Source organism: Kogia breviceps, chromosome 15, assembly GCF_026419965.1.
Source record: "Kogia breviceps isolate mKogBre1 chromosome 15, mKogBre1 haplotype 1, whole genome shotgun sequence".
Taxonomy (NCBI): domain Eukaryota; kingdom Metazoa; phylum Chordata; class Mammalia; order Artiodactyla; family Physeteridae; genus Kogia; species Kogia breviceps.
This window is the reverse complement of record NC_081324.1, coordinates 79417309-79438964: the sequence shown is the minus strand read 5'-3', so window position 1 is coordinate 79438964 and position 21656 is coordinate 79417309. Positions and strand designations below refer to the sequence as shown.

Sequence of the window (21656 nt, the reverse complement as noted above, 5' to 3'; positions counted from 1 at the left end):
GGAGCCAGAGATTGTGGTCTGTTTACATTCTCAAACACGCCCTCCAGCTGTGGAGCGAAGAGTTGGTGGCGGGGAGCGGGAGCAGCGAGGCCGCCCGCAGGCTGCTGCAGCGGGTCAGGGGAGAGGCGGCCGCTGCAGAGGGTCGGGGGAGAGGTGGCCGCTGCAGCGGGTCAGGGGAGAGGCGGCGGCGGCGGCTCTGGTGAGGCTCTCCAGCAGGGGAGATGGGGAAACAGGCTCCACTTAGGACACGTGTGGGGGAAATCCACAACAGAACTTAGCAGTGAGTTGAATGGAAGGGTGAGGCAGGTGGAGGAACTTCCAAGTTGACCCTCAGGAGCGGGTGATGGGACGTCTCAAGGCTGGCCAAGGGGACCAGCTTTCACAAAGTTTTATCCAGGCAGTTCCACTATGCTCAAGGCCCATCTTTCCCAATCCCTCCCTTCACCATAACGACCTCATTCCAGAACAGGCTGTCCGAGCTTTTTAGGAAAGATGGAAGGAAAAAGCCTCAAAGCTAGCAGTTTTTGCATGCTCCTTATGTGTCAGGCATATACTGCGTGCAATTCTCTCAAATATTCTATGATAAAAGGCCTGTTACTATCACCGTTTTCCTGGTGAAGCTTAGAGAGGTTAACTTTCGCCCGAGGCTCACACAGTTGATCAATGACAGGGGGTGCTTCAGACTTGGGGCTGGTAGATTACGAAGCCACATCCCGCCCCTTTGCTCCCCGTTTGGACAGACTTGTCTTTGGAGGACCAGTCGGTGATCATGTCTTCTTGCTGTGGGCCCTGAGTATCCTGGGACTGCCAGTGGTTGCCTGTGAGACCAGGGAAACTGACCAAAGGGGGCGCTGATGCCCGAGTCTGAGACCACTGCCCAGAGGCGTCCATCCTCACTGATAGCCAGCAAACACCCCAGTTCTCTTCTGCACAACCCACTAATCTCAGCCCAGACTAAGGAAACCTCAATCACAACAGAAGGACACCAAGAGCACAGAAGGAATTAGGATTTTGGGGGTGGTTCCTTTCGGTACCACCAAGAGAGAGGGAGAAGAATGCAGGCCTTGAAATACCCACTCGTCACACCCCTGGTCTGCTCAGGCAGCTCTCTTCTGATCTCCTGCCTCATTCAACTCTTTCACACACATCACCTCATTCAATCTACGGGTACAGATCATTCTACCCATTCCTACAAGCTGAGTAAAGTGAGATCCACCAAGGTGAAATGACCTGCAAGCTCAGAGACAAGTTCTGAAGCCAGGGCCTCTCAGCCTAAGTCCAGTAGCCTTTCCAACACCACTCACTGGCTTAACTGTGAAAACCTTCTTAGAGGTTTGCTCTTCGGTGATTTGTGCTCTACGTGCATTTTCCCACTTCAGCATCAGCCAAGAAGTGGCGGGGTGGGGGGAGGGCAGCAGGGGGATGGGGGTAGCTGGACGCCAACAAGGACGCGACCCTAATAGGAGGTGTGATGTGAACCGAGTACAGATTGGTTCTCTGCTATCTTTGGAGCCACTACGTTTGCAATTCAGGACCCGAGGCCCACGTGCTGGGGCCAAACACCGCCACAGTTTTCCGATCAGATCTCCTTCCCAGGAAGATACCACTTAAAAATTCTCTGTAACCAATCAGGCAACCTAAGTTCCTCTAAAAGACCCGTATCGCTGAACAAGTTCACAGAGGACTCCAACCCTAATCAGCCGGAAAAAAAGCCACGCACCACGACATCCGCGGGGCCGGGTGGTGAGACAGAGTCACAAAAGCCTGTGTGGAACCTAAAGGAAACATAAAGGTACTCGGACTTCACTCAGTGTCTCCCTCACCCACATCCTTGCTGGGAGAATCTGCCCCCAGTCACAGCCCCTGATTCCTCCTTCCCTCGTGACTGATATCCAGCCACTGCACATAAATACAGGCACACTGGAGGTTAAAACATTAAACTCCTTCTGTACACACTGGTAAATTACCTCCCTGAATGCCCCTGAGACACTCCATCTAAAACAATAAGGAAATGTGTCATCTCATGCAATGGAAGTCCATAGGTACGGAAGGTCTTAGGACTTGTTGATTCAGCTGCTCCACAAGCACCCAGGTTCTTGTCCCTCTCCTATCCCATCTACGGTGCTAAGGCTTTCTTGTTGCAGTCTAAGAGGAGAGAGACAGAACCTCTCCCCAAATCATGGACTATAATTTCTTCCTGTTAATGGTTTATCTGGACCAACTTGAGTCACATGACTACCCCTGGACCAGTAATAGACACCAGGGAAATGCCTCCAGGGACATCTGGCAATTAACAGTCACACACTATTAGTCTGGAAACATTAATAGTCATCTCACTGGGTATGGGATGCTACTGGCATCTAGTGGGTAGAGGCCAGGCATGTTAATAAACATCCTATAGCGCACAGGACAGTCCCCACAACAAGGAATTGCCTGGTCCAAAATGTCAACAGTGCTGAGATTGGGAAACCCTGGCTTAGATTCATCTAGATCAGGGTTAGCCAACTATAACCCATGTGCCACGTTTGACCCACTGCCTGATTTTATAAAGTTTTACTGGGACACAGACACACTGATTCATTTCCATACTGTCTACAACAGAGAGTTGTCACATGGCTAGTGGTGACAGAGGTCACATGCCCCCCGCCCCCACAAAGCTTAAAATATTTTCTCTCTGGCCTTTTTCTGAGAAAGCTTGCTGATCCTTGATCTGGAGCTGGGGATGGGAGAATATGTAAACAAAATTAGGGTTCTGTTAGGAAGGAGGAGAACTGATATTGGGAAGTAATAAACAGTAATGACTCAAGATAAAAGTCTGTTTATGGAGGTCACACCATAGGGCACAGCTCTCAGCAGGAAGTTTCTCAACGTAAATTTATTTCCACATAAAAGACTTATTACAAAAACTAGGGCCTTAGACCTCATACAATTTTTAAGTTGGTGGGAGGTGTGAACCCTCCAACCTGCACCCGCCCCCCCCCCCTCAAAAAAAATCCAGATTTTCCCCATTCAACTCCTACCACAGAGACAGAGTGATCTTCAGAGATCGGTGAGTTCCGAGCCCACGAAGATCTCAGAGTCAGGCCTGGTGTGAGCTCTGGGGCAGGCCACAGTCACCCCGAAATCAAGGGAGGGGCACACAGGGATGCTTCACAACAGCCCTGGGGGAGGGAGTTACCCCGCAGAGCGGCCGATGGGACAGATGCGAGAAGCACTCCAGAAACATGGCTGCCCAAGCATAGTCTTGTCCCATAATGTCCCAGGGCCTATCAGTAAGTCCCCTTCCCTCTACTAGTTTAAGTGGGGTTTTTTTGCTTGGACCAAAGGATCCCTGAGGAGTACAAGACCTCCTGAGTCACTGAACATCCTTTCCAGGACCCTCCCCTCATTGCCTCGGGGGCAGGGTAAATATTCACTCCCTGGGTAGACTGACTCCTCCTCTCTCCTTCCATCCTGGTCATCCAGGGAGACTCCCGACCCATTTGGCAGGAAATTAGGCAGGCCCAGAGGCCTGACAGAACCTTCAAGACTTAAAAACTAAGAAACACAGGAGGGAGAATGGTACTTGACTTTTCAGAGTTATTTTAAAGATTTCTTTTAATGGCAAGTATAAATGGTTACTGGACTTGTCAGACTTGAGTCAATATCAACGCCTAAAAAGGACTAAGAAGGGAAAAAAAAAAACAAACACCTTTTTAAGTGGAAAAAAACAAAATTCATCACCATTTCTTTTCCCCCTGGGATAATAATGTGACTCTGACCTTCCCACTCGTTCAGGCGGGTCTTTATCAGAAACCCCCCCACTAAACACCCTGTTCCTATTTTCCCTCCCTATTTGATATTTTAACTGAATGAAAACCCTCATTACCTGGCCAATATTCATTACCCATCTGTTGCTTCTCCAGTTTTTTTCTGGGAGCGCCTGGGGCAACACTCCTTCCCGGAACAAAAATCTCCCCTCTCTGACTTCCTCTGGAAGAGATTCTCTTTCCTGAAGCCAGAATCGTTGGCCTCCTGGAAGCAAATCTCTCCTGGAGGAGTCCCGCGGGGGCTACCATCTGGGTTTCTGGGCTGCCCTCGTGCTTCAGCAAGTGTGTTGCCACCACTGGCTCCAGCCCACCCGCCTCGGCCTGAGGCTTTGGGAAAGGGGTCCCTCGCCTGGAACCACAGCCAAGGCAAGAGCAAACAAATGGCGACTCTGAGTTATACAAACTGACTTCTTCTCAGCAACATCACCGTGAAGACAAACACCTCATGTAAACATATTCAGCGCACACACCCCGACTAAGTGCTGAATTCTACAGACAGAGATGAAGAAAATATAATCCAAAGCCCCCAAGAAGCCAGTCTCGAATAACACTGTCCAGTAGAAAAAATAGGCACAAAAGCCACATTTGTAATCTGGGAGTTTCTAGTAACCACATTAGAATAAGTACAAAGAGGGACTTCCCTGGTGGCGCAGTGGTTGGGAATCTGCCTGCAGGGACACGGGTTCGATCTCTGGTCCGGGAAGATCCCACATGCCGCGGAGCGGCTAAGCCCGTGTGCCACAGCTACTGAGCCTGCACACCACAACTACTGAAGCCCGTGCGCTCTAGGGCCCGCGCAGCCCGCAACGAAGAGTAGCCCCCGCTCAGTGCAACTAGAGAATGCCCGCACGCAGCAGTGAAGACCCAACGCAGCCAAAAATAAATTAAAAAAAAATTTTTTTAAAGTACAAATAAACAGGTACTTCCAGGCACTTCACATACGTTATTTTCTAATTTAATCCTCACAACAAGCGTATGAACCAAGACCTTGTATTCCCTCATTTTGGAGACGGTAACACTGCGGACCAGAGACGGTGAAACTGCTCAGGGTCTGACGCTGAGAGGCAGTAGAGGAATTTAAACCAGACAATTTAGATGCAAAGTCTATGCTCTTGGCATACTTGACTGTTGTAGAGAAGCTGCTATTTAGAAAGCTCAAGTAGGTGGGTCCCTTCCAAAACAAGACGCCTTTTTTCTTTCATCCTTTAATCTATTTCTGGCTTATAAATTTAGATTCTGAAAAATCTAGGATTTTTTCTGTGGCTAACATGTCAAGCCAAGACATTAAACTCAGACCTAACCAAATATGCTTTTGTCAATGCTGCCAACTGGCTCTCAGTTTGCTTGGCCCTTGTTTATCTGCAAAATATTTTCCTTCCTACCTTGTATCTGTTGGTGCCATCCAGCACAGGCACAGGGAGGCTAACTAGCTATGGGTCGGCGGTCACACAGCTCATGACAGGTCAGAATTAGAACCCCTTCTTGGGGTTCCTAATCCACACTGGGTCCCAAGGACACTCCTCTTGGATCTAAACAACCTCCCAGAGAAACAGCCTTTCCCCAGAGACAAAGGATTAAAATAGAACATCTTCAGGCATTCATTTATTGTGCACCTATTATATGCCCAGCACTGGGCTGCACTGGGCTAGGTGCTGGGGTTAAAGAGAAAAAAGACAAGACGCCCACTCTCAGAGAACTCACATTGTCCCAGAGGCAGCAGACACAGCGGACAACTGCAATACCATGTGATGAGAGCCACGAAAGGGAAACTGCGGGAACCCTGGGGCAAAGCACTTAAACCCTGCCGGTGGGGGGTGGGGGGGTACCAGGGGATGGGGAAGGTAGTGGTCTCGGAAAACTCCCTGGAGGAGGTAATGACTGAACTGAGTCTTGAAGAATGAGAGTGAAAAAGCAGGAGACACAAGGTCGGGAAGAAATGAGGCTGGAGAGATAGGCAGGGTCAGATCATGAAAGGCCTTGAGTACCCAAGTAAGGAGTTTGGACATTTCCTTGAAGACAATGAGGGATTGTGCCTCAGTTTCCATATCTAAAATGAGGGAAATAATCCCAACCACCTCATAGGGTTTTTGTGAGATTAAACCACAATTATCGTTGAAAGTTTTTAGAGAGACTGATAATATGATAATAGTAATTACTGTTAATATGACAACTACCATTAATTAAACATCTATTCCTTAAAACACTAAAAGTAGAACTACTATTCCTTAAAACAGTAGAAGTAGAACTATTCCTTAAAACACTAAAAGTAGAACTACCATATGACCCACCAATCCCACTCCTGGGCATATACCCGGAGAAAACCATAATTCAAAAAGATACATGCACCCCAATGCTCAATGCAGCACTATTTACAATAGCCAGGACATGGAAGCAACCTAAATGTCCATCAAAACAAGAATGGATAAAGAAGATGTGGTACATATATTCAATGCGATATTACTCAGCCATAAAAAGGAATGAAATTGTGCAGTTTGCAGAGACGTGGACAGACCTAGAGGCTGTCATACAGAGTGAAGTAAATCAGAAAGAGAAAAACAAATATCGTATAATATTGCTTGTATGTGGTATCTAGAAAAATGATACAGATGAACTTATTTGCAAAGCAGAAATAGAGGCACAGATGTAGAGAACAGACGTATGGATACGGGGTGGGGGGATGAATTGGGAGATTGGGATTGACATATACACACTACTGTGTATAAAATAGAGAACTAATGAGAACCTGCTGTATAGCACAGGGAACTCTACTCAGCGCTCTGTGGTGACCTAAATGGGAAGGAAATCCAAAATAGAGGGGAAATATGTATACGTATAGCTGATTCACTCTGCTGTACAGCAGAAACGAACACAACATTGTTAAGCAACTCTACTCCCATAAAAATTAATTAAAAGAAAATTTAAAAATAAACATCTATATGTGCTAGACATGGTGCGAAGCACTTCGTGGACATCACCATTTTTCTTCTAAACATTTATCATTATCTGAAATTGCATCATGTATTTGCTGGATTGTGCAATTACTGCCTGCTTCTCCCACTAGAAGAAAGCTTCCCAAGGGCAGGACCTGCTTGTCTTATTTGCTGAGGCATCTCCAGTGCCTACAGTGGAGACTGACACATGAAGTAGGAGCTCAATATATCATGGCTGGATGAATAAATGATGTTCCCATTTACAATAATCCAGAGAAATAAATATTATTTCCTTGCTTTTACAAAAGAGGAAACTGAAGTGTAGAAAGATCATTCAGGCTGCAGTGTGGACAAAAGATGCGAGATGGGAAAGGCGGAGGCAAGGAGACCAGTGAGGGGGCTATTTTAGACATGCAGGGAAGAAAACTGGGATGGAGAAAAGTTAGTAGATTGAAGAGATATTAAGAAGGTGGGTGAATGGATGGATGGGTGGGTAGATGGATAGGTGGGTGAACTGATGGATGGGTAGATGGATACATGGGTGGGTTGATTACTGATGAGGGGATACACAGATCTTCAGAAGGCCCTAAATGCCCTTGCATGAAGCACTTTATACATAGAATAAAATTTTTTACCAGAAGTAACCGGAATGGATATCAAAATATTGCCCAGATGATGAAGACAAGTCTTTAACATCATCATATTCAGGAAATATAACAATCCTCTCCTATATGTCTTCATACCAATTTTGTCCAAGACTCACGTGCTCAATTACTCTTCCCATGACTCCCCCAAGACAAATAGGGCATAAATCAGCCCTTAAGCTGTCATCCCTTCAGCTGATTTCCAAAACCAGAGTGCTGAGGTTTTAAATTATTCTGTATATAACTTGGTTAAGCAGTACCTGGGTCCAGATAGGATGATATTATTGTCAGGGAGACAGAGTTGGCCTGACCTGCAAAAGCTCCTGCTGATGCTATTGCTATTCCAGGGAGAGTGTTAAAGCCAATTCAGAGTGGCTTTGAAAGATGAGTCCTGTCCAGTCAAGATTGAATAGACACCCAGCCATAAAAACTCCCAGTTGTGTCCTTCTCCCTTATTAAAGGCAACATGTAGACAGAGAGGAGTCTGATCTGTTCTTTTTCTTCAGCCCCTTCTTCCCACCCTTTCCCTGTGTCCTGAAAACACATACACACACACACACACACACACTCACTGCCAAATTCACGGCTAGCGTATGTGAAATACATTAAGATAATTTAAAGGAAAGCCCCACCTCAAAACAGTATCTTCCCAATCTTTCCTTGAAATTCCCCCATGAGCAATACATTCTTTTGTAATCAGCATTACCCTTTGGTGACCTGATGATCTTGTTTTAAATAATACTCAAGTATTCCACAGGCTAGACCAGCAGGAGTCAATAGATCCCTATGGGAACTTCCCCTACATAGCTTGTCAATTTAGTTTGCTAGGGCTGCTATTACAAAGTACCACAGGGCTTCTCTGGTGGCGCAGTGGTTGAGCGTCTGCCTGCCGATGCAGCGGACATGGGTTCGTGCCCTGGTCCGGGAAGATCCCACGTGCCGCGGAGCGGCTAGGCCTGTGAGCCATGGCTGCTGAGCCTGTGCCACAACAGTGAGAGGCCTGCGTACCGCAAAAAAAAAAAAAAAAAAAAAAAACAAAGTACCACAGACTGGGTGGCTTCACCAAAAGAAATTTTTCTCACAGTTCTGGAGGCTGGAAGTCCAAATTCAAGGTCTTCTCTCTATACCTGTCTGTGTACTAATCTCTTCTTAAAAATAGAGGGACAAAAGTCACATTGGATGAGGGTCCACCTTAATGACCTCATTTAACCTCAATTACCTCCATAAGATGCTATCTCAAGTACAGTCACATTCTGAGGTACTGGGGGTTAGGACATCAACGTATGGATTTGGGAGGAGACACAATTCAGCCCATAACACCCTGGAACACTGAGTGGTCCAGGAAAGCATCTTGTCTAATACCCACATCAAAGAAGTCTCATCTCCAATGGGACAGTTCTTAAGTATATCCACTTGTACATGAATGTTCATAGCAGCATTATGTATAAAAGCCAAAATGTGGGAACAGGGCTTCCCTGGTGGCGCAGTGGTTGACAGCCCGCCTGCCGATGCAGGGAACGCGGGTTCGTGCCCCAGTCCGGGAAGATCCCACATGCTGCGGAGCAGCTGGGCCCGTGAGCCATGGCCGCTGAACCTGTGTGTCCGTAGCCTGTGCTCCACAACGGGAGAGGCCACAACAGTGAGAGGCCCGCGTACTGAAAAAAAAAAAAAAAAAAAATGTGGGAACAACCCAAGTGTCCATTAATGAATGAATAAACAAATGTAGTAGAAGCATGGAATGGAATATGGTTCAGCCATAAAAATGAATACAGTACTGATACAGGCTACAACATAGATGAACCTCAAAACATTATACCAAGTGAAAGAAACCAGACAAAAGACCACATAGTGTATGAGTCCATTTATATGAAATGTCCAGAATAGGCAACTCCATGGAGACAGAAAGTGGATTAGGAAGGTTGGAAAAGACATTAAAACAAACCTGGGTGTATGCTTGATGTGGGTGCACATGGAAAAAGGTCTTCAAGAATATGTTTAGATTACCAGCAGCAAGTACCTTTAGGGAGTGGAAGGGGAAGCAGCTAGGATTTATTCACTATTTACCCTGATACCCTTTTCTAACTTTAGAATATTTTAAGTACCTTTTTAAACAAAAGCCCTCAAGCAAGTTGGTGACGTGTATTACAAATTTTAAAACTGTGCTTGAGACAAATTAATAGAGATGTTTGTGCATGTGGATGTTTGCCTTGTTATTTATAATACGGGAAATTTTCAAACTACCAATGTCCAATAACAGGGCACTGGTTAAATTAATTACACTATGTACATATACAGAAACACTATGGAGTCATTAAAACTCCTATTTTTCAAAACCATTTAATGCATAGAAACTGTCTATGATGCACTGCTGAAGTGGGGGGGAGGGAGAACACGACTAATTCTAAAGAGTACTGTATGTAAGGTCCAAAATTTTGTTTAAAATACCCGTGTGTATGCATATGCATTATATACAATCAGTATATCCACACGCACAGAAAAGGGTCAGAAAAAAATGTTAAAGAGGTTACCTCTGAGCTACAAAATTATGGGTAATTTTTATTCTTATTCCTTCAATCACTTCTTAATTATGGTGTACCTACCAAGTGTTTCCTGTATTTCTCTTTTTATGAATATGTTTTATTTCTGTAACTAGAAAAGAACAATAAATGTTCATTTTAAAGGGATAAAAAACATCCCTGGAAACAAAACAAACTACCCGCTTCCTCTCACTCCCCTAAATCTGGACTGTTGTTCGCACTTAACCTGAGCACGTGAGAGCTGACCGCTACAGGAGCCTTAAAGGAATGGGGACCGAGTGGGGAGCTAAGCGTTGCTTCTGCTCAGGGACAAAACCATCACCCCACGCAGCCACTCACCATCAGCCCACGTGGCCATCTTCCAAACGTACAAAACCCACTCACTTCTCTCCTTTCCCACCTAGTTCTCCTCTTTTCGACACATCTTTGAATCGCCCACACTAATGCTCACAGTCATGTCCCCAGGTTGGACATCTGTAGTTTTTGCCAACCTGCATCCATTCACTCTTCTCCTAGCAAAGGATCCTGAATTATCTCTGAGGAATACCATCTTTGTGTTCTCATCCAGTGTGTTACAGGTGGGGCTCCATCCCTAGCCCAGGGTCAGAACAGACCACCCGGGCCCAATTCAACGAGCACATAAAACATTAAATCCCTCTGGTCAAAATGACTGGCTCAGGGATAATCACGTGAGCCCATGAGATTCAGTGAGGCTTTTGCTGGGTATGCTCGATGAAGACTGTCCTACTTTTCCTGTTGTGTGTAGACATGAGACAAAAGTACATATTCCTGGGAACTGCTGGCAGTCACTTAAGACCATAAAGGGATACTAGTCTGTGAATGGGATCGACTCAAAGAAGGCAGAACACAGAGATGGAGAGAGAGAGAACGATGAGCCTGGATCCAGCCACATGCTGACCTTCTAGTTACTTCAGCCAAAAAAGTCCCTCCTTTGCTTAAGCCAGTCTGAGTCGTGCTGCTTCACTGACTCCCAACCAAACACCACCAGCTGACACACCTGCCTTCCTCTGACTGACTGGGCAAAGGGCGTCTTGCAGTCACCTGCACTGGAAGATGTCTTAAACAGAAACCCAGACTTGGGTTCGAATCCTTCCTCTACTACTTATTAGCTATGTGACCTTGAGCCGGTCCCTTACTCTTTCTCCTTCCTTATCTGTAAAAGAAGAGTAACACCTAACTCACAGCCTTGTTGTGAGAAGCAAATGTCAAGGATTTTGATTTTTAAGAACAATGGGGGGTCTTTCACAGACATTAATGAGGAGAGTTCTTCAATCTGTCTTGAAAAAAAATCACTGTGGCTGTTGTATAGAGAACAGATGGGAGGAAGGCAAGAGTGAAAGCAGAGAGAGAAGTCCAGGCAGATGATGGTGGCTTGAACCAGGACAACATTTACCCACTGTCAACTATAATACCAAATGACAGTTGTCAAAATAGCAATCACCAAGTTTACCAAAATTCCCATACCATCTCTGACTTTTTGCCATGTTATTTTCACATAAATGAATTTAGTGCTTCAGTAAATTCTGCCACACCTTAAGCAATAATATGACATCTCGAGGTTGATTTACAAGAGATATAGACACACCATATCACATAACATATATGTTGGGGAAACACTGACCAAAACTGCCTGCCCTGGCCAGACCCAACAGTAACCCTGGCATGAGTTCTCTTACAACAGGAGGCCCTGGTAAGGAACGTGGAACCAACAAGCTACCACCAACCGGAAGAATTCGCGAAAGGTCAAAAGGAGAGAGGAGATGCCAGCCCATATGTCCTGCCAACCTCCCAGAATCCTTCTCTCTGGAATCCATCTTGGCTGAGTGATGCGCACGACACCGGGAAGGACCCTGAGTCAGAATGATTGGCCAGAGACAACCCGGAAACGAACCCCATTACCGTAAAACCCGAGACTGCAAGCCACGTGGCGGAGCAGTTCTCCTGGGTTCCCTCACCCTGCTGCTCTCCACCCGGGCGCCTCTTCCCAACAAAGTCTCCTGCTTTGTCAGCACGTGTGTCTCCTCGGCTAATTCACTTCCGAGTGTTAGAAAGAGCCCACTCTTGGGACCTGGAAGGGGTCCCCCTTCCTGCAACATGTATATGATAAATTACATGTCATACATATGATCAACTACAGACCATGTATATTATTTATTATATACATATTACATGTCATAATATGTCTAATCTACATTAAGGTAAGTACATAACTATTAATTTTTTTAATGTTTATGTACATACCACCGAAAATCAACTCAAATACTAACCATTAGGAGACAATAAACCACTCAAAAGGATTGTGGGAGGTACAGGGGACAGAAGAACTATTTCTTCTGGTTATTCAGAGAAAAAGTGCTAGTGAGCAGCGAGTAAGGTAATTTAACAAGGCTAGTAGAGAAGTCTTACCTGTAGATGGACCTACTTTAAGAGTGAACCCAATTAAAAAAAAAAAAAAAAAAACTCAGCTGAGCAGAGGAATGAGAGGATGATTTTTGAACGACAATTCCTTCTAGCAACATTTTAGACTAAGAGCTCCCCTACTGAATTAGCGCCTAGTACAATCATTAACTACTTGACAGAAAACCTGGGGGCAGCTGGGGAGGAAGGAGGGGGCAGAGAGGAATCTTAAGGCCGAGCCCTGGCCCATTTAACACCAATTTGAAATGAAGATTTCAGAACGTCTGAAAGTATAATTTAAGTGAACGGGCTGCGTAGGCTTCTGCGAATAACTCTTCCACTCAAGACAGTGTTCCTCAAGAACACCCTACTCTGCAGTCATTAAAAAGTGTGTTTTAGGAGAGTGTTTGACGACACTGGAAACATCTCAAAAGCAAAGCACGTGGCAAATCAGCATGTACAGCATGATTCCAATTTCAGATTTTAAAAAGAAATTCTATACATGGGTTTAAAAAAAAAGCCTAGGAGCCCACATGAAAATGTTAACAGTAGTTATATTTAGATGGTGGGTTAGAGGGATGATATACATTTTCTCCTTTATTCTTGTCAGAATTTACTCAAGTCTCTGATGGTTTTTTAAGCAGAGAAGGATAATTAAAGGATGTTTTTAAAAATATGAATTCATTGATGGTCTACTGTAAACTGTACCAATTTCTTATTGACTAAAAACATAAAATAGGAAAACTCTTACTAGAAGAGCCAAATCTGATTTCAAATATGATGGTATAATGATAGTTAACATTTGTAACCACTTAATACGTGTCAGGCACGGAGCTCAGCACCTTATATAATCATGTCATTGACAATGATTCCTCACAACCGCTCTATGAGATGGGTATTTTTATGCACACACACCCCTCAATTTTCCAAACGGAAGAAACTGGGGCTCCGAGCAAAGACATAACCTGTTCAAGGTCACTAGCTGGCAGGTGACAGAGAATCCAGGTCTCCTTATTTCTAATTCAGGGCTCTTTCTCCTCCACAGCATTGGGTTTCTACAGATGCCCTAGTTTATGAGCTGAAAATATCCCATAATTACCCCATAAATAAGCCATAGAACTTATTTATTCCTTGCATTTAACTTATTATGTAGCATTTAAAGGACACATTACATTGAGCAAGAACCATCAATCTTTCACATAATGCTCTGGTTAATAACTTGGTAATTATAATCCACAGTCACAAAGCTGAACATGCTTGTCGCTTCCATGGTGCCAGATCACGCTTTAAAGAAGAGAACTCGTCAATTATCTCCGACCTGCTCACTTGGTGAATTTACACCCTCCCAGAGCACCAGCACTTACCAGGGTGGTCGGAGAGTTCAATAGTAATTGCAGAGTCCCTAAACCTAAGGATTTAAAAAGTTGTGTGTCCATAATCCCCTTTAACATGGTATCAGAATATCATCTGGCCATTTGTCAACGTTAATAGAACTCCCATTGGAAAGCATTCACTCTGTGTATTCCAAGACCTGAGCTAACCACTTGGCGTACAGAAGGAATAGTAGAATAAAATGTTTATCAGCCTTATCAGACCCAACATCTCTTTGTATCAGTCAGTTTCTGGTGCGTAACAATCTCAAAATCGCAATGACTGACAAGGAAAAAAAAACTTACAGTAAGTCCCCTACATACGAACGAGTTCTGAGAGTGCGTTCATAAGTCCAATTTGTTCGTAAGTCCTACAGAGTTAGCCTAGCTACCCAACTAACACAGTCAGCTATACAGTACTGTACTGTAATAGGTTATAATACTTTTCACACAAATAATACATAAAAGACAAACAAAAAATAAAACATTTAAAATCTTATAGTGCGGTACCTTGAAAAGTACAGTAGTACAGCACAACAGCTGGTGTACAGGGGCTGGCATCGAGTGAACGGGCAAGAAGAGTTACTGGCTGGAGGAGGGAGAGGCGGTAGGAGATGGTAGAGCTGAAGGATCGTCAGCAACAGGAGACGGAGGGCAAGCTGCAATGTCACTCACACATCCTGGGCTTGAAATAAAGATACTGTACTACTGTACTCTATACGGTACTGTAAAGCATACAAAAGCACAACCACTTGGAGAGGATGCACGTATGTGACCATGTACGCCAGACACGTGAACTAACTTATGTGACTGCACATGTGAACACACGTTCACATCTTTGAAAGTTCACCACTTGAAGGTTCATATGTAGGGGACTTACTGTATGTTTTTTACTCATGAGTCTGTGGTTGGCTGTGGTTCTGCTGAGCTCATCTGGGACCCCATGGGCTTGGCTCCAGGTTATGCTCAGATCTGTTCCAAGGGTCTCTCCATTCTCCACAGAGCAGTGGACACATATTTTCTCACAGCAAATGTCAAAAGAACAAGAGGAGGAGTGAAAACACATGACGCCTTTTGAGCACGAGGCTCAACACTGGCATACTTCCATTTCTGTCGGGGTATCATTGGCCAAAGCAAATTTCATGGCTAAGCCCCAAGTCAATGAAGCACATAAATACTCTCCACCCACTCTACTGAGAAGTACTACAAAGTCACATGGCAAAATGTGTTGATGTGTAATTCCATTATGGGAGAGAAGGAAGAATTGGGAGCGATGATCCGCTCTACCCACCCTTTTATAACAAATATATTGTAATGTGCCCTTTATACTATCACAGAATGAAATTCAGAGATAGTATAACCTACATACATGTATAATTTTCAAAAATCAATTACATATGTAAATGCTAGAAGACATAGTGAGGTAGTCTGATGATGGCATATAAATAAAGAGCCACTGTGAGCATAACAGATAAAATGCAAGCTGATTCAGGGGTGTGATGCTGGCTCCTCAAATACCTTGAACGACGTTTCCATTGGTGATGTGATTTTTTTTTTTTGGAAATGGTATACAACTATGGATAACATTTTGAGCAAAATAAACTAAAACCATCCCTTGATGCATACTGTAGAAAAATCAGAACATGCTAAAACTATGCAAAATATACTCTATATGTAAAACAAGCTCAGATGACAATAAGAGTTTTTCACCTACACGAAGGTCTCGCAGGGTACTGGCAGGTCAAGCAGGACACAGGACAGATCTTCCCCACACATCGCTAAATGTCTAGCTCGCCTGGTCCTCTAAAGCAAATCACACTGAAGTTATGATTTTGTAACTCCCCATCACCATAACTACCAAAATCGTCCCCACAAATTTCTGAAAAGAGCCCTAGGGGGCAGTATTGTCCCAGTGAGAACCACTGGTGTTGCATTAGAGTGAAATCTTTGAAGTTCTACAGCCTGATTCTGAATCCAAGCTCTGCCTCGTACTTACTAGCTGTGTAACTTTCAACAGGTTACTGAATTACTCTGAGTCTGCCTTACTCATAATGTTGCTTAAAGGATTAAATGGGAGCATGCAAATGGCAAAGCATTTGGCACAAAGCTTGCACACACGAAGCACTCAGTAAATGTCAGAGCCTAATGTTATACCATTCAGTTAACTTATTCCCATTTCACAGATGAGGAAACTGGGGCTCGAAGGAGATGTCTTTGGACATCGTTCCTCCTCCTCTCCCTGATGTCTTCTAGTCTAAAGATGGGTAATTGCTGATGTTCTCCTGAGGATCACTTTCAGAAGAAAGGTGAGACTGGAAAGGTTGTGGGATTGACAGATGAGTCCATGAGTGGAGGGGACCTGGATTCAAATTCTAGGCTAGGATATGTAGTGGTTTTACTCTGAAAAAAAGCATTTCCCAGGAGTTCCCTGGCTGTCCAGTAGTTAGGACTCTGTGCTTTCACTGCCGTGGGCCTGGGTTCAATCCCTGGCGGGGGAACTGAGATCCCACAAGCCATGCAGTGTGGCCAAAAGAAAAAAAAAAAATTTAATACATATATATGAAATTTTAAAAAGCACTTCCTTTCACATCTGCATCAGTGTTACCACTTGGCACACTTAAGAATGGTGGCAGCACAGAATCATCCAACAGTGGTCCGGAGGAGGATATGGTCTTCAGTGGTCACGTCAGGAGAGGTTAGAGAGGCAGAAGCCAGGACAGGCTCTGGATCCGGATGCCAGGGTGCAAATCCCAGCTCTACCACTTACCATTCATGCATCCGTTCGACCTTGGGTAAAAACTCCCCTGTGCCTCAATTTCTTCATCTGTAAAACACTAGTACATACCTCACGGGGTTGTTGTGAAGGTTAAATGAGTTAATACACGTAGAGCATGTAGAACAGCGTTGGCGTATGATAATCTCTATAGAGTTGTGCACCACTGCACAACTGGTGTCCACCCACAGGTTCAGTGCAGTCATACAGAGCCTGACCCACGGTGGGTGATAAAAAGTGGTGAAAAGAGACGAGTGGATGGAGAAGGGTAGGAAATAACTGTGAACTTTGGAAACATGTAATGTTCAGTGTCCGATTTGGGCGTCTGGAAAGCTACAGTGGAGTATTTACGCTCACTGCTACGCTCTCAACCACTAGACTGGCTGGTCTTTCAAAGACGCAGAACAAAACCGAGGTGTGTCAAGTTGTGTCCACGGCAGTTAACATTCTAAATGAACTAAAGCCATCAGCATCAATTTATACAGACTTGTCCTAACAAGTAAGGAGGGTTTTTTTAACCTCTACTTGTCAACATTCACAGAGGAGAATGAAGGAGGACACACTGGTGAGAAAAAGAATGGGGCAACAGGAGGAAGGAAAGCAGAGAGAAGCAGGGTGCCTAGTACAGTTCTGATGCATAGCAGGGTCTCGATCATTATTTGTTGAATGAGTGGATAACTGGATGGAGGGATGGAGGGAAGGATGGATGGATGGGTGCCTAATCTCCCTTTCTGCCCCCATTTCAACCTTCAAACAGAGACAAAAGATTTCCAGAGATGAATGATCATCTCTGTTTTTTAAAGCCAACAGCTTCCTTAGGAAGAGAGGATGAAAATAGCATGTTTTCCAGGGTTGAACGAACCATAAATATCTCAAATTGTAGTGAAGCTCTGCCACTTCCTAGTTATGTGACCTGCAGTGAGTCGATATGATTCTCTGAGCATCATTTTTCTCATAAGTGGTCTCTAAGAATCCACACAGTGCAGACATCATATAATATCATGAATGGTTTATGTGCATGAGTGTAGGCTCATATTTATACATTATAAACAGGGCCCAGTTCATTAGTTTTGTTCATGCCAACTCTCTTATCATTATTATTATGCAGCCTGTTATTGTATATTGATGACTCTTTACTTCTACACAGTACTCAAGCGTTTATAAAACACTGTGATGTCATGGCTACCATTTATTTAATGCTTATGTGCTCTCTCACAGGTCCTCACAACTCAGTGAGTAGCTACTTCCAATCCTGTATCAGTCATATATTCCCCCCAGTGATGCTGAGTAACAAGCAAGCACAAAAACCCCAGAACATTTAGCAATTAACGTTTATGTGGGGTTCAGCCGACCAAGGTGAGGCTCATCTGATTTTGCTGCCTTGCTCACGAGCCTGTGGGTAACTGCAAGTTATCTACACAGCTTTGCTGATTTGGGCTGCACTCACTGACAGGTCTGGGGTTTGGCTTGATGTTGGCTGACTTAGGATGGCCTCTGCTGGGATGGCTGGGACAACTCAGGCTCCACAACATGGGCCTCTCCTCCTCTAGCAGGCTTGCCTGGAAATGTTCACATGGCACGTGCACAAACACTTTTGCAGACCTCTGCTTGCATAGCCTCTAACATTCCTTTGGCTAAAGCAAGTCACAAGGCCCACACAGATTATTTAAAAGATGGGAGGGACTTCCTAGGCGGTACAGTGGATAAGACTCGGCACTCCCAATGCAGGAGGCCCGGGTTTGATCCCTGGTCGGGGAACTAGATCCAACATGCATGCCACAACTAAGGGATCGCATGCCACAACTAAGAGGTCCACATGCCGCAACTAAAAGGTCCTGCGTGCCGCAAGGAAGATCTCGCGTGCCGCAACTAAGACCCAGTGCGGCCAAAATAAATTTAAAAATAAACAAAACTAAATAAGTAAACAAAAGATGGGAAATACACTCCACCCCTTTTATAGGAGGAATTGCAAAGGCTGTTACTGGTTGAACTGTGTCTCCTTAAAATTCATATGTTGAAGTCCTAACTTCAGAATGTGACGTTCAGTCCTATCTCAGGATGTGACATTATTTGCAAACAGGGTCTTTACCAAGATAATCAAGTTAAAATGAGGTCTGTATGGTAGGCCATACTCCAATGTGACTAGTATCCCTGTAAGAGGGAGCAATTCAAACACAGACTAGGACACAGGCAAGGAAATGTGGAAAATGCCACCTATAAGCCAAGGAGAGAGGCCTGGAACAGATTCTTCCTCACAGCCCTCAGAAGGAACCAACTCTGCCAACACCTTGATCTCAGACTTCTGGCCTCTAGAACTGTAAGACTATAAAGTTCTGTTGTTTAAGCCACCCAGTCTGTGGTACTTTGTTAAGGCAGTCCTAGCAAACTAATACAAGGGGTAAAGAATGAAGGCAGGGACTTCCCTGGTGGTGCAGCGGTTAAGAATCCGCCTGCCAGTGCAGGGGACACCGGTTCGAGCCCTGGTCCGGGAAGATCCCACATGCTGCGGAGCAACTAAGCCCGTGCACCACAACTACTGAGCCTGCGCTCTAGAGCCCGCGAGCCACAACTACTTAAGTCCATGTGCCTAGAGCCCGTGCTCCGTAACAAGAGAAGCCACTGCAATGAGAAGCCCACGCACCGTAGCGAAGAGTAACCCTGGCTCACCGCAACTAGAGAAAGCCTGCGTGCAGCAACGAAGACCAAATGCAGCGAAAGATTAAAAAATTAATTAATTAATTTTTTTATAAAAATGAAGGCATTAACGTAATCAATCCTCAATACTCTATTTTTCAGTGGGGACACTGAGGCTCAGAGACTCTGGTTAATGTACCACCCAAGAGGCATCGGAGGTGTGAGTGGAACCCAGGTCTTCTTTGCCAGACATCCTTGCACCTGCCATGGAGACATTTCAGTTCCCAATCCTTTCTTTTCCTAGGTGGCGTTCAACAGAGAGGCCCTGGCACATGCAGGACACCGTTCATGCCCAACTAGGCAAGGCTGTGCATGTTGCTTCAAAGCTTCTGTTTTAATGATGTAGTAATTGTTTTTATGGCTTTCCAATGAAGTGTGCAGAGCTCTGATAGCCGTCACTGGTTTCTTGAGGGTCTTTATTTGACCTGAGACTGTACAGAGCTTCTGACAGATACAAAAAGGTGTGTGAGGCAAAGAGGAGAAAATTCTGGTCGAGTATTTTTCAAAATGGTTTTTGGTTAATCACTCTACACATTTGAGCCACCAACTACATCTGCATTGAACATACTCAATTATTTGGGATAACTTTGAAGCCACTGGAATGACTTCTTTGGACAGAATAAAATGAAAGGAAAAGAATTGGGTCATTAATTCATGTATCAGTCAGGGTTCCTGAGACAAAAAGAACCAATAGGAGAGAGAGAGAGAGAAAGAGAGAAAGAAAGAAAGAGAAAGAAAGGAAGGAAGGGGGCAAGAGAGGGAGGGGGAGAGAAAGGAAGGAAGGAAGGAAGGAGAAAGAAAGAAAGAAAGAAAGAAAGAAAGAAAGAAAGAAAGAAAGAAAGAAAGAAAGAAAGAAAGAAAGAAAGAAAGAAAGAAAGAAAGAAAGAAAGAAAGAAAGAGAACGAAAGGAAGGAAGGAAGGAAGGAAGGAAGGAAGAAAGGAAAAGAGATAGACAGAGAGGGAGGGAGGGAGGAAGAAAGAAAAAGAAAGAGAGAAAGATTTATTATAGTTATTGGCTCATATGATTATGGGGGCTGAGATGTCTGCCATCTGTAAGCTGAAGACCCAGGAAAGCCAGTGGTGGGTGTAGTTCAAAGGCCCCAGAGCCAGAGAGTTGATGTATAGATTCTAGCCCAGGTGCACAGGCCTGAGAACTAGGAGTGCCAAGGGCAGGAGAAGATCAATGTCCCAGCTCCAATAGTCAGACAGGGTTAATTCAACCTTCCTCCACCAGTTCATTCTATTCAAGCCCTCAGTGGATTGGATGAGGCCCACCACGCTGGGGAGGGCCACCTGCTTTACCTAGTTCACCAATTCGAAAGCTACTCTCTTCCAGAAGCACCCGGAAAGACATAACCAGATAAAATATCTAGCCAGCAATTTGGGCATCCCATGGCCCCGTCAAGTTGACACGTAAAACTAATATTTACTGAATACCTACTACACGCCAAGCACTGTTACAGCTCTTAGAATACAGTCCTGAGTGAGCTACAATCCACACACACCAGAAGCTTCACTACCTCATTCACTGTTCACTCATCAAATTCTAATTATGAGCATCTACTGAGATGAACAAGACACACACGGTCTCTGCTCTCGTAGGGTCTACAGGTGAGCTGGTGAAACAGGTAACTGATGGCATAATTAAGCAATGACAATTGTGATGAGTACTGCAAAGGAGAAGCTGAAGTTGTTCATGACTGTGTGACAGGAAGACCTGATCTATTTATATTGGGGGGAGGGGAGGGAGGTCGGAGGGATGGATGAGGAAAGACTATCATTAGGAAATGAGGTTTGAGCTGAGATCTTTTTTTTTTTTTTTTTTGCCATGCCGAGCCAAAGCATGGAGTCCTAACCACTGGACTGGCAGGAAATTCCCTTGAGCTGAGTAGGGATTAGCCAAGCAAAGATAGTGGAAACTTCCTCCTGGGAAGGAGAAAAGAAGCTGCCCAGACATCCAAGAGCTGGGCTGGTACTTACTATCAGCTTCGCCTCGGTGTTGCTATGAGCCGTTCTGCGGGCACTCACAGCTAGGGCTTGGTGTTCTCCTGTTGAAGATAAACAATTGCACGGAACATCAATATCAAACAAGGCCACGCTGAGACCACAGGGGAGCAAGACAGTGGAACACAGACCAAACATAAACACCGTCCAAACCACAAAAATGACCAAAATTCCCCTACCCTGTCTCATATGAGGGGCTGCTGCTTCTTTACCAATTTCCCAAATGAGCTCAATCAGCCTTTTCTCCCTTTGGATAAGATTTATTAAGATGCCCAATCATAGAATTACTCCCACTTTCTGCCAGTATCCAGTCCAGAGCAAAGTCCCAGTTCTTTAAAACCTCCCCAAATCCCCCAATCCCCCAACCTAAGTCCAAATCCCATACTAAGTCCTTTTTAAAACCTTCTTACTGAGATACCCCACAGCTCCCATCACGCCTTTCCCCCCTTCACTGCAATGCATACTAATCCCAATTTG

General features: G+C 44.7%; 1 long non-coding RNA gene across 1 annotated transcript in view; it reads right to left on the bottom strand.

Moving 5' to 3' along the window:
* Nucleotides 1–21656, bottom strand: part of LOC136792653 (uncharacterized) — a 73018-nt gene that overhangs the window by 21181 nt on the left and 30181 nt on the right. Inside the window, exon 2 of the long non-coding RNA XR_010836749.1 lies at nucleotides 21156–21223. This is a non-coding gene — a long non-coding RNA (uncharacterized lncRNA). The remainder of the gene's footprint in view (nucleotides 1–21155; nucleotides 21224–21656) is intronic.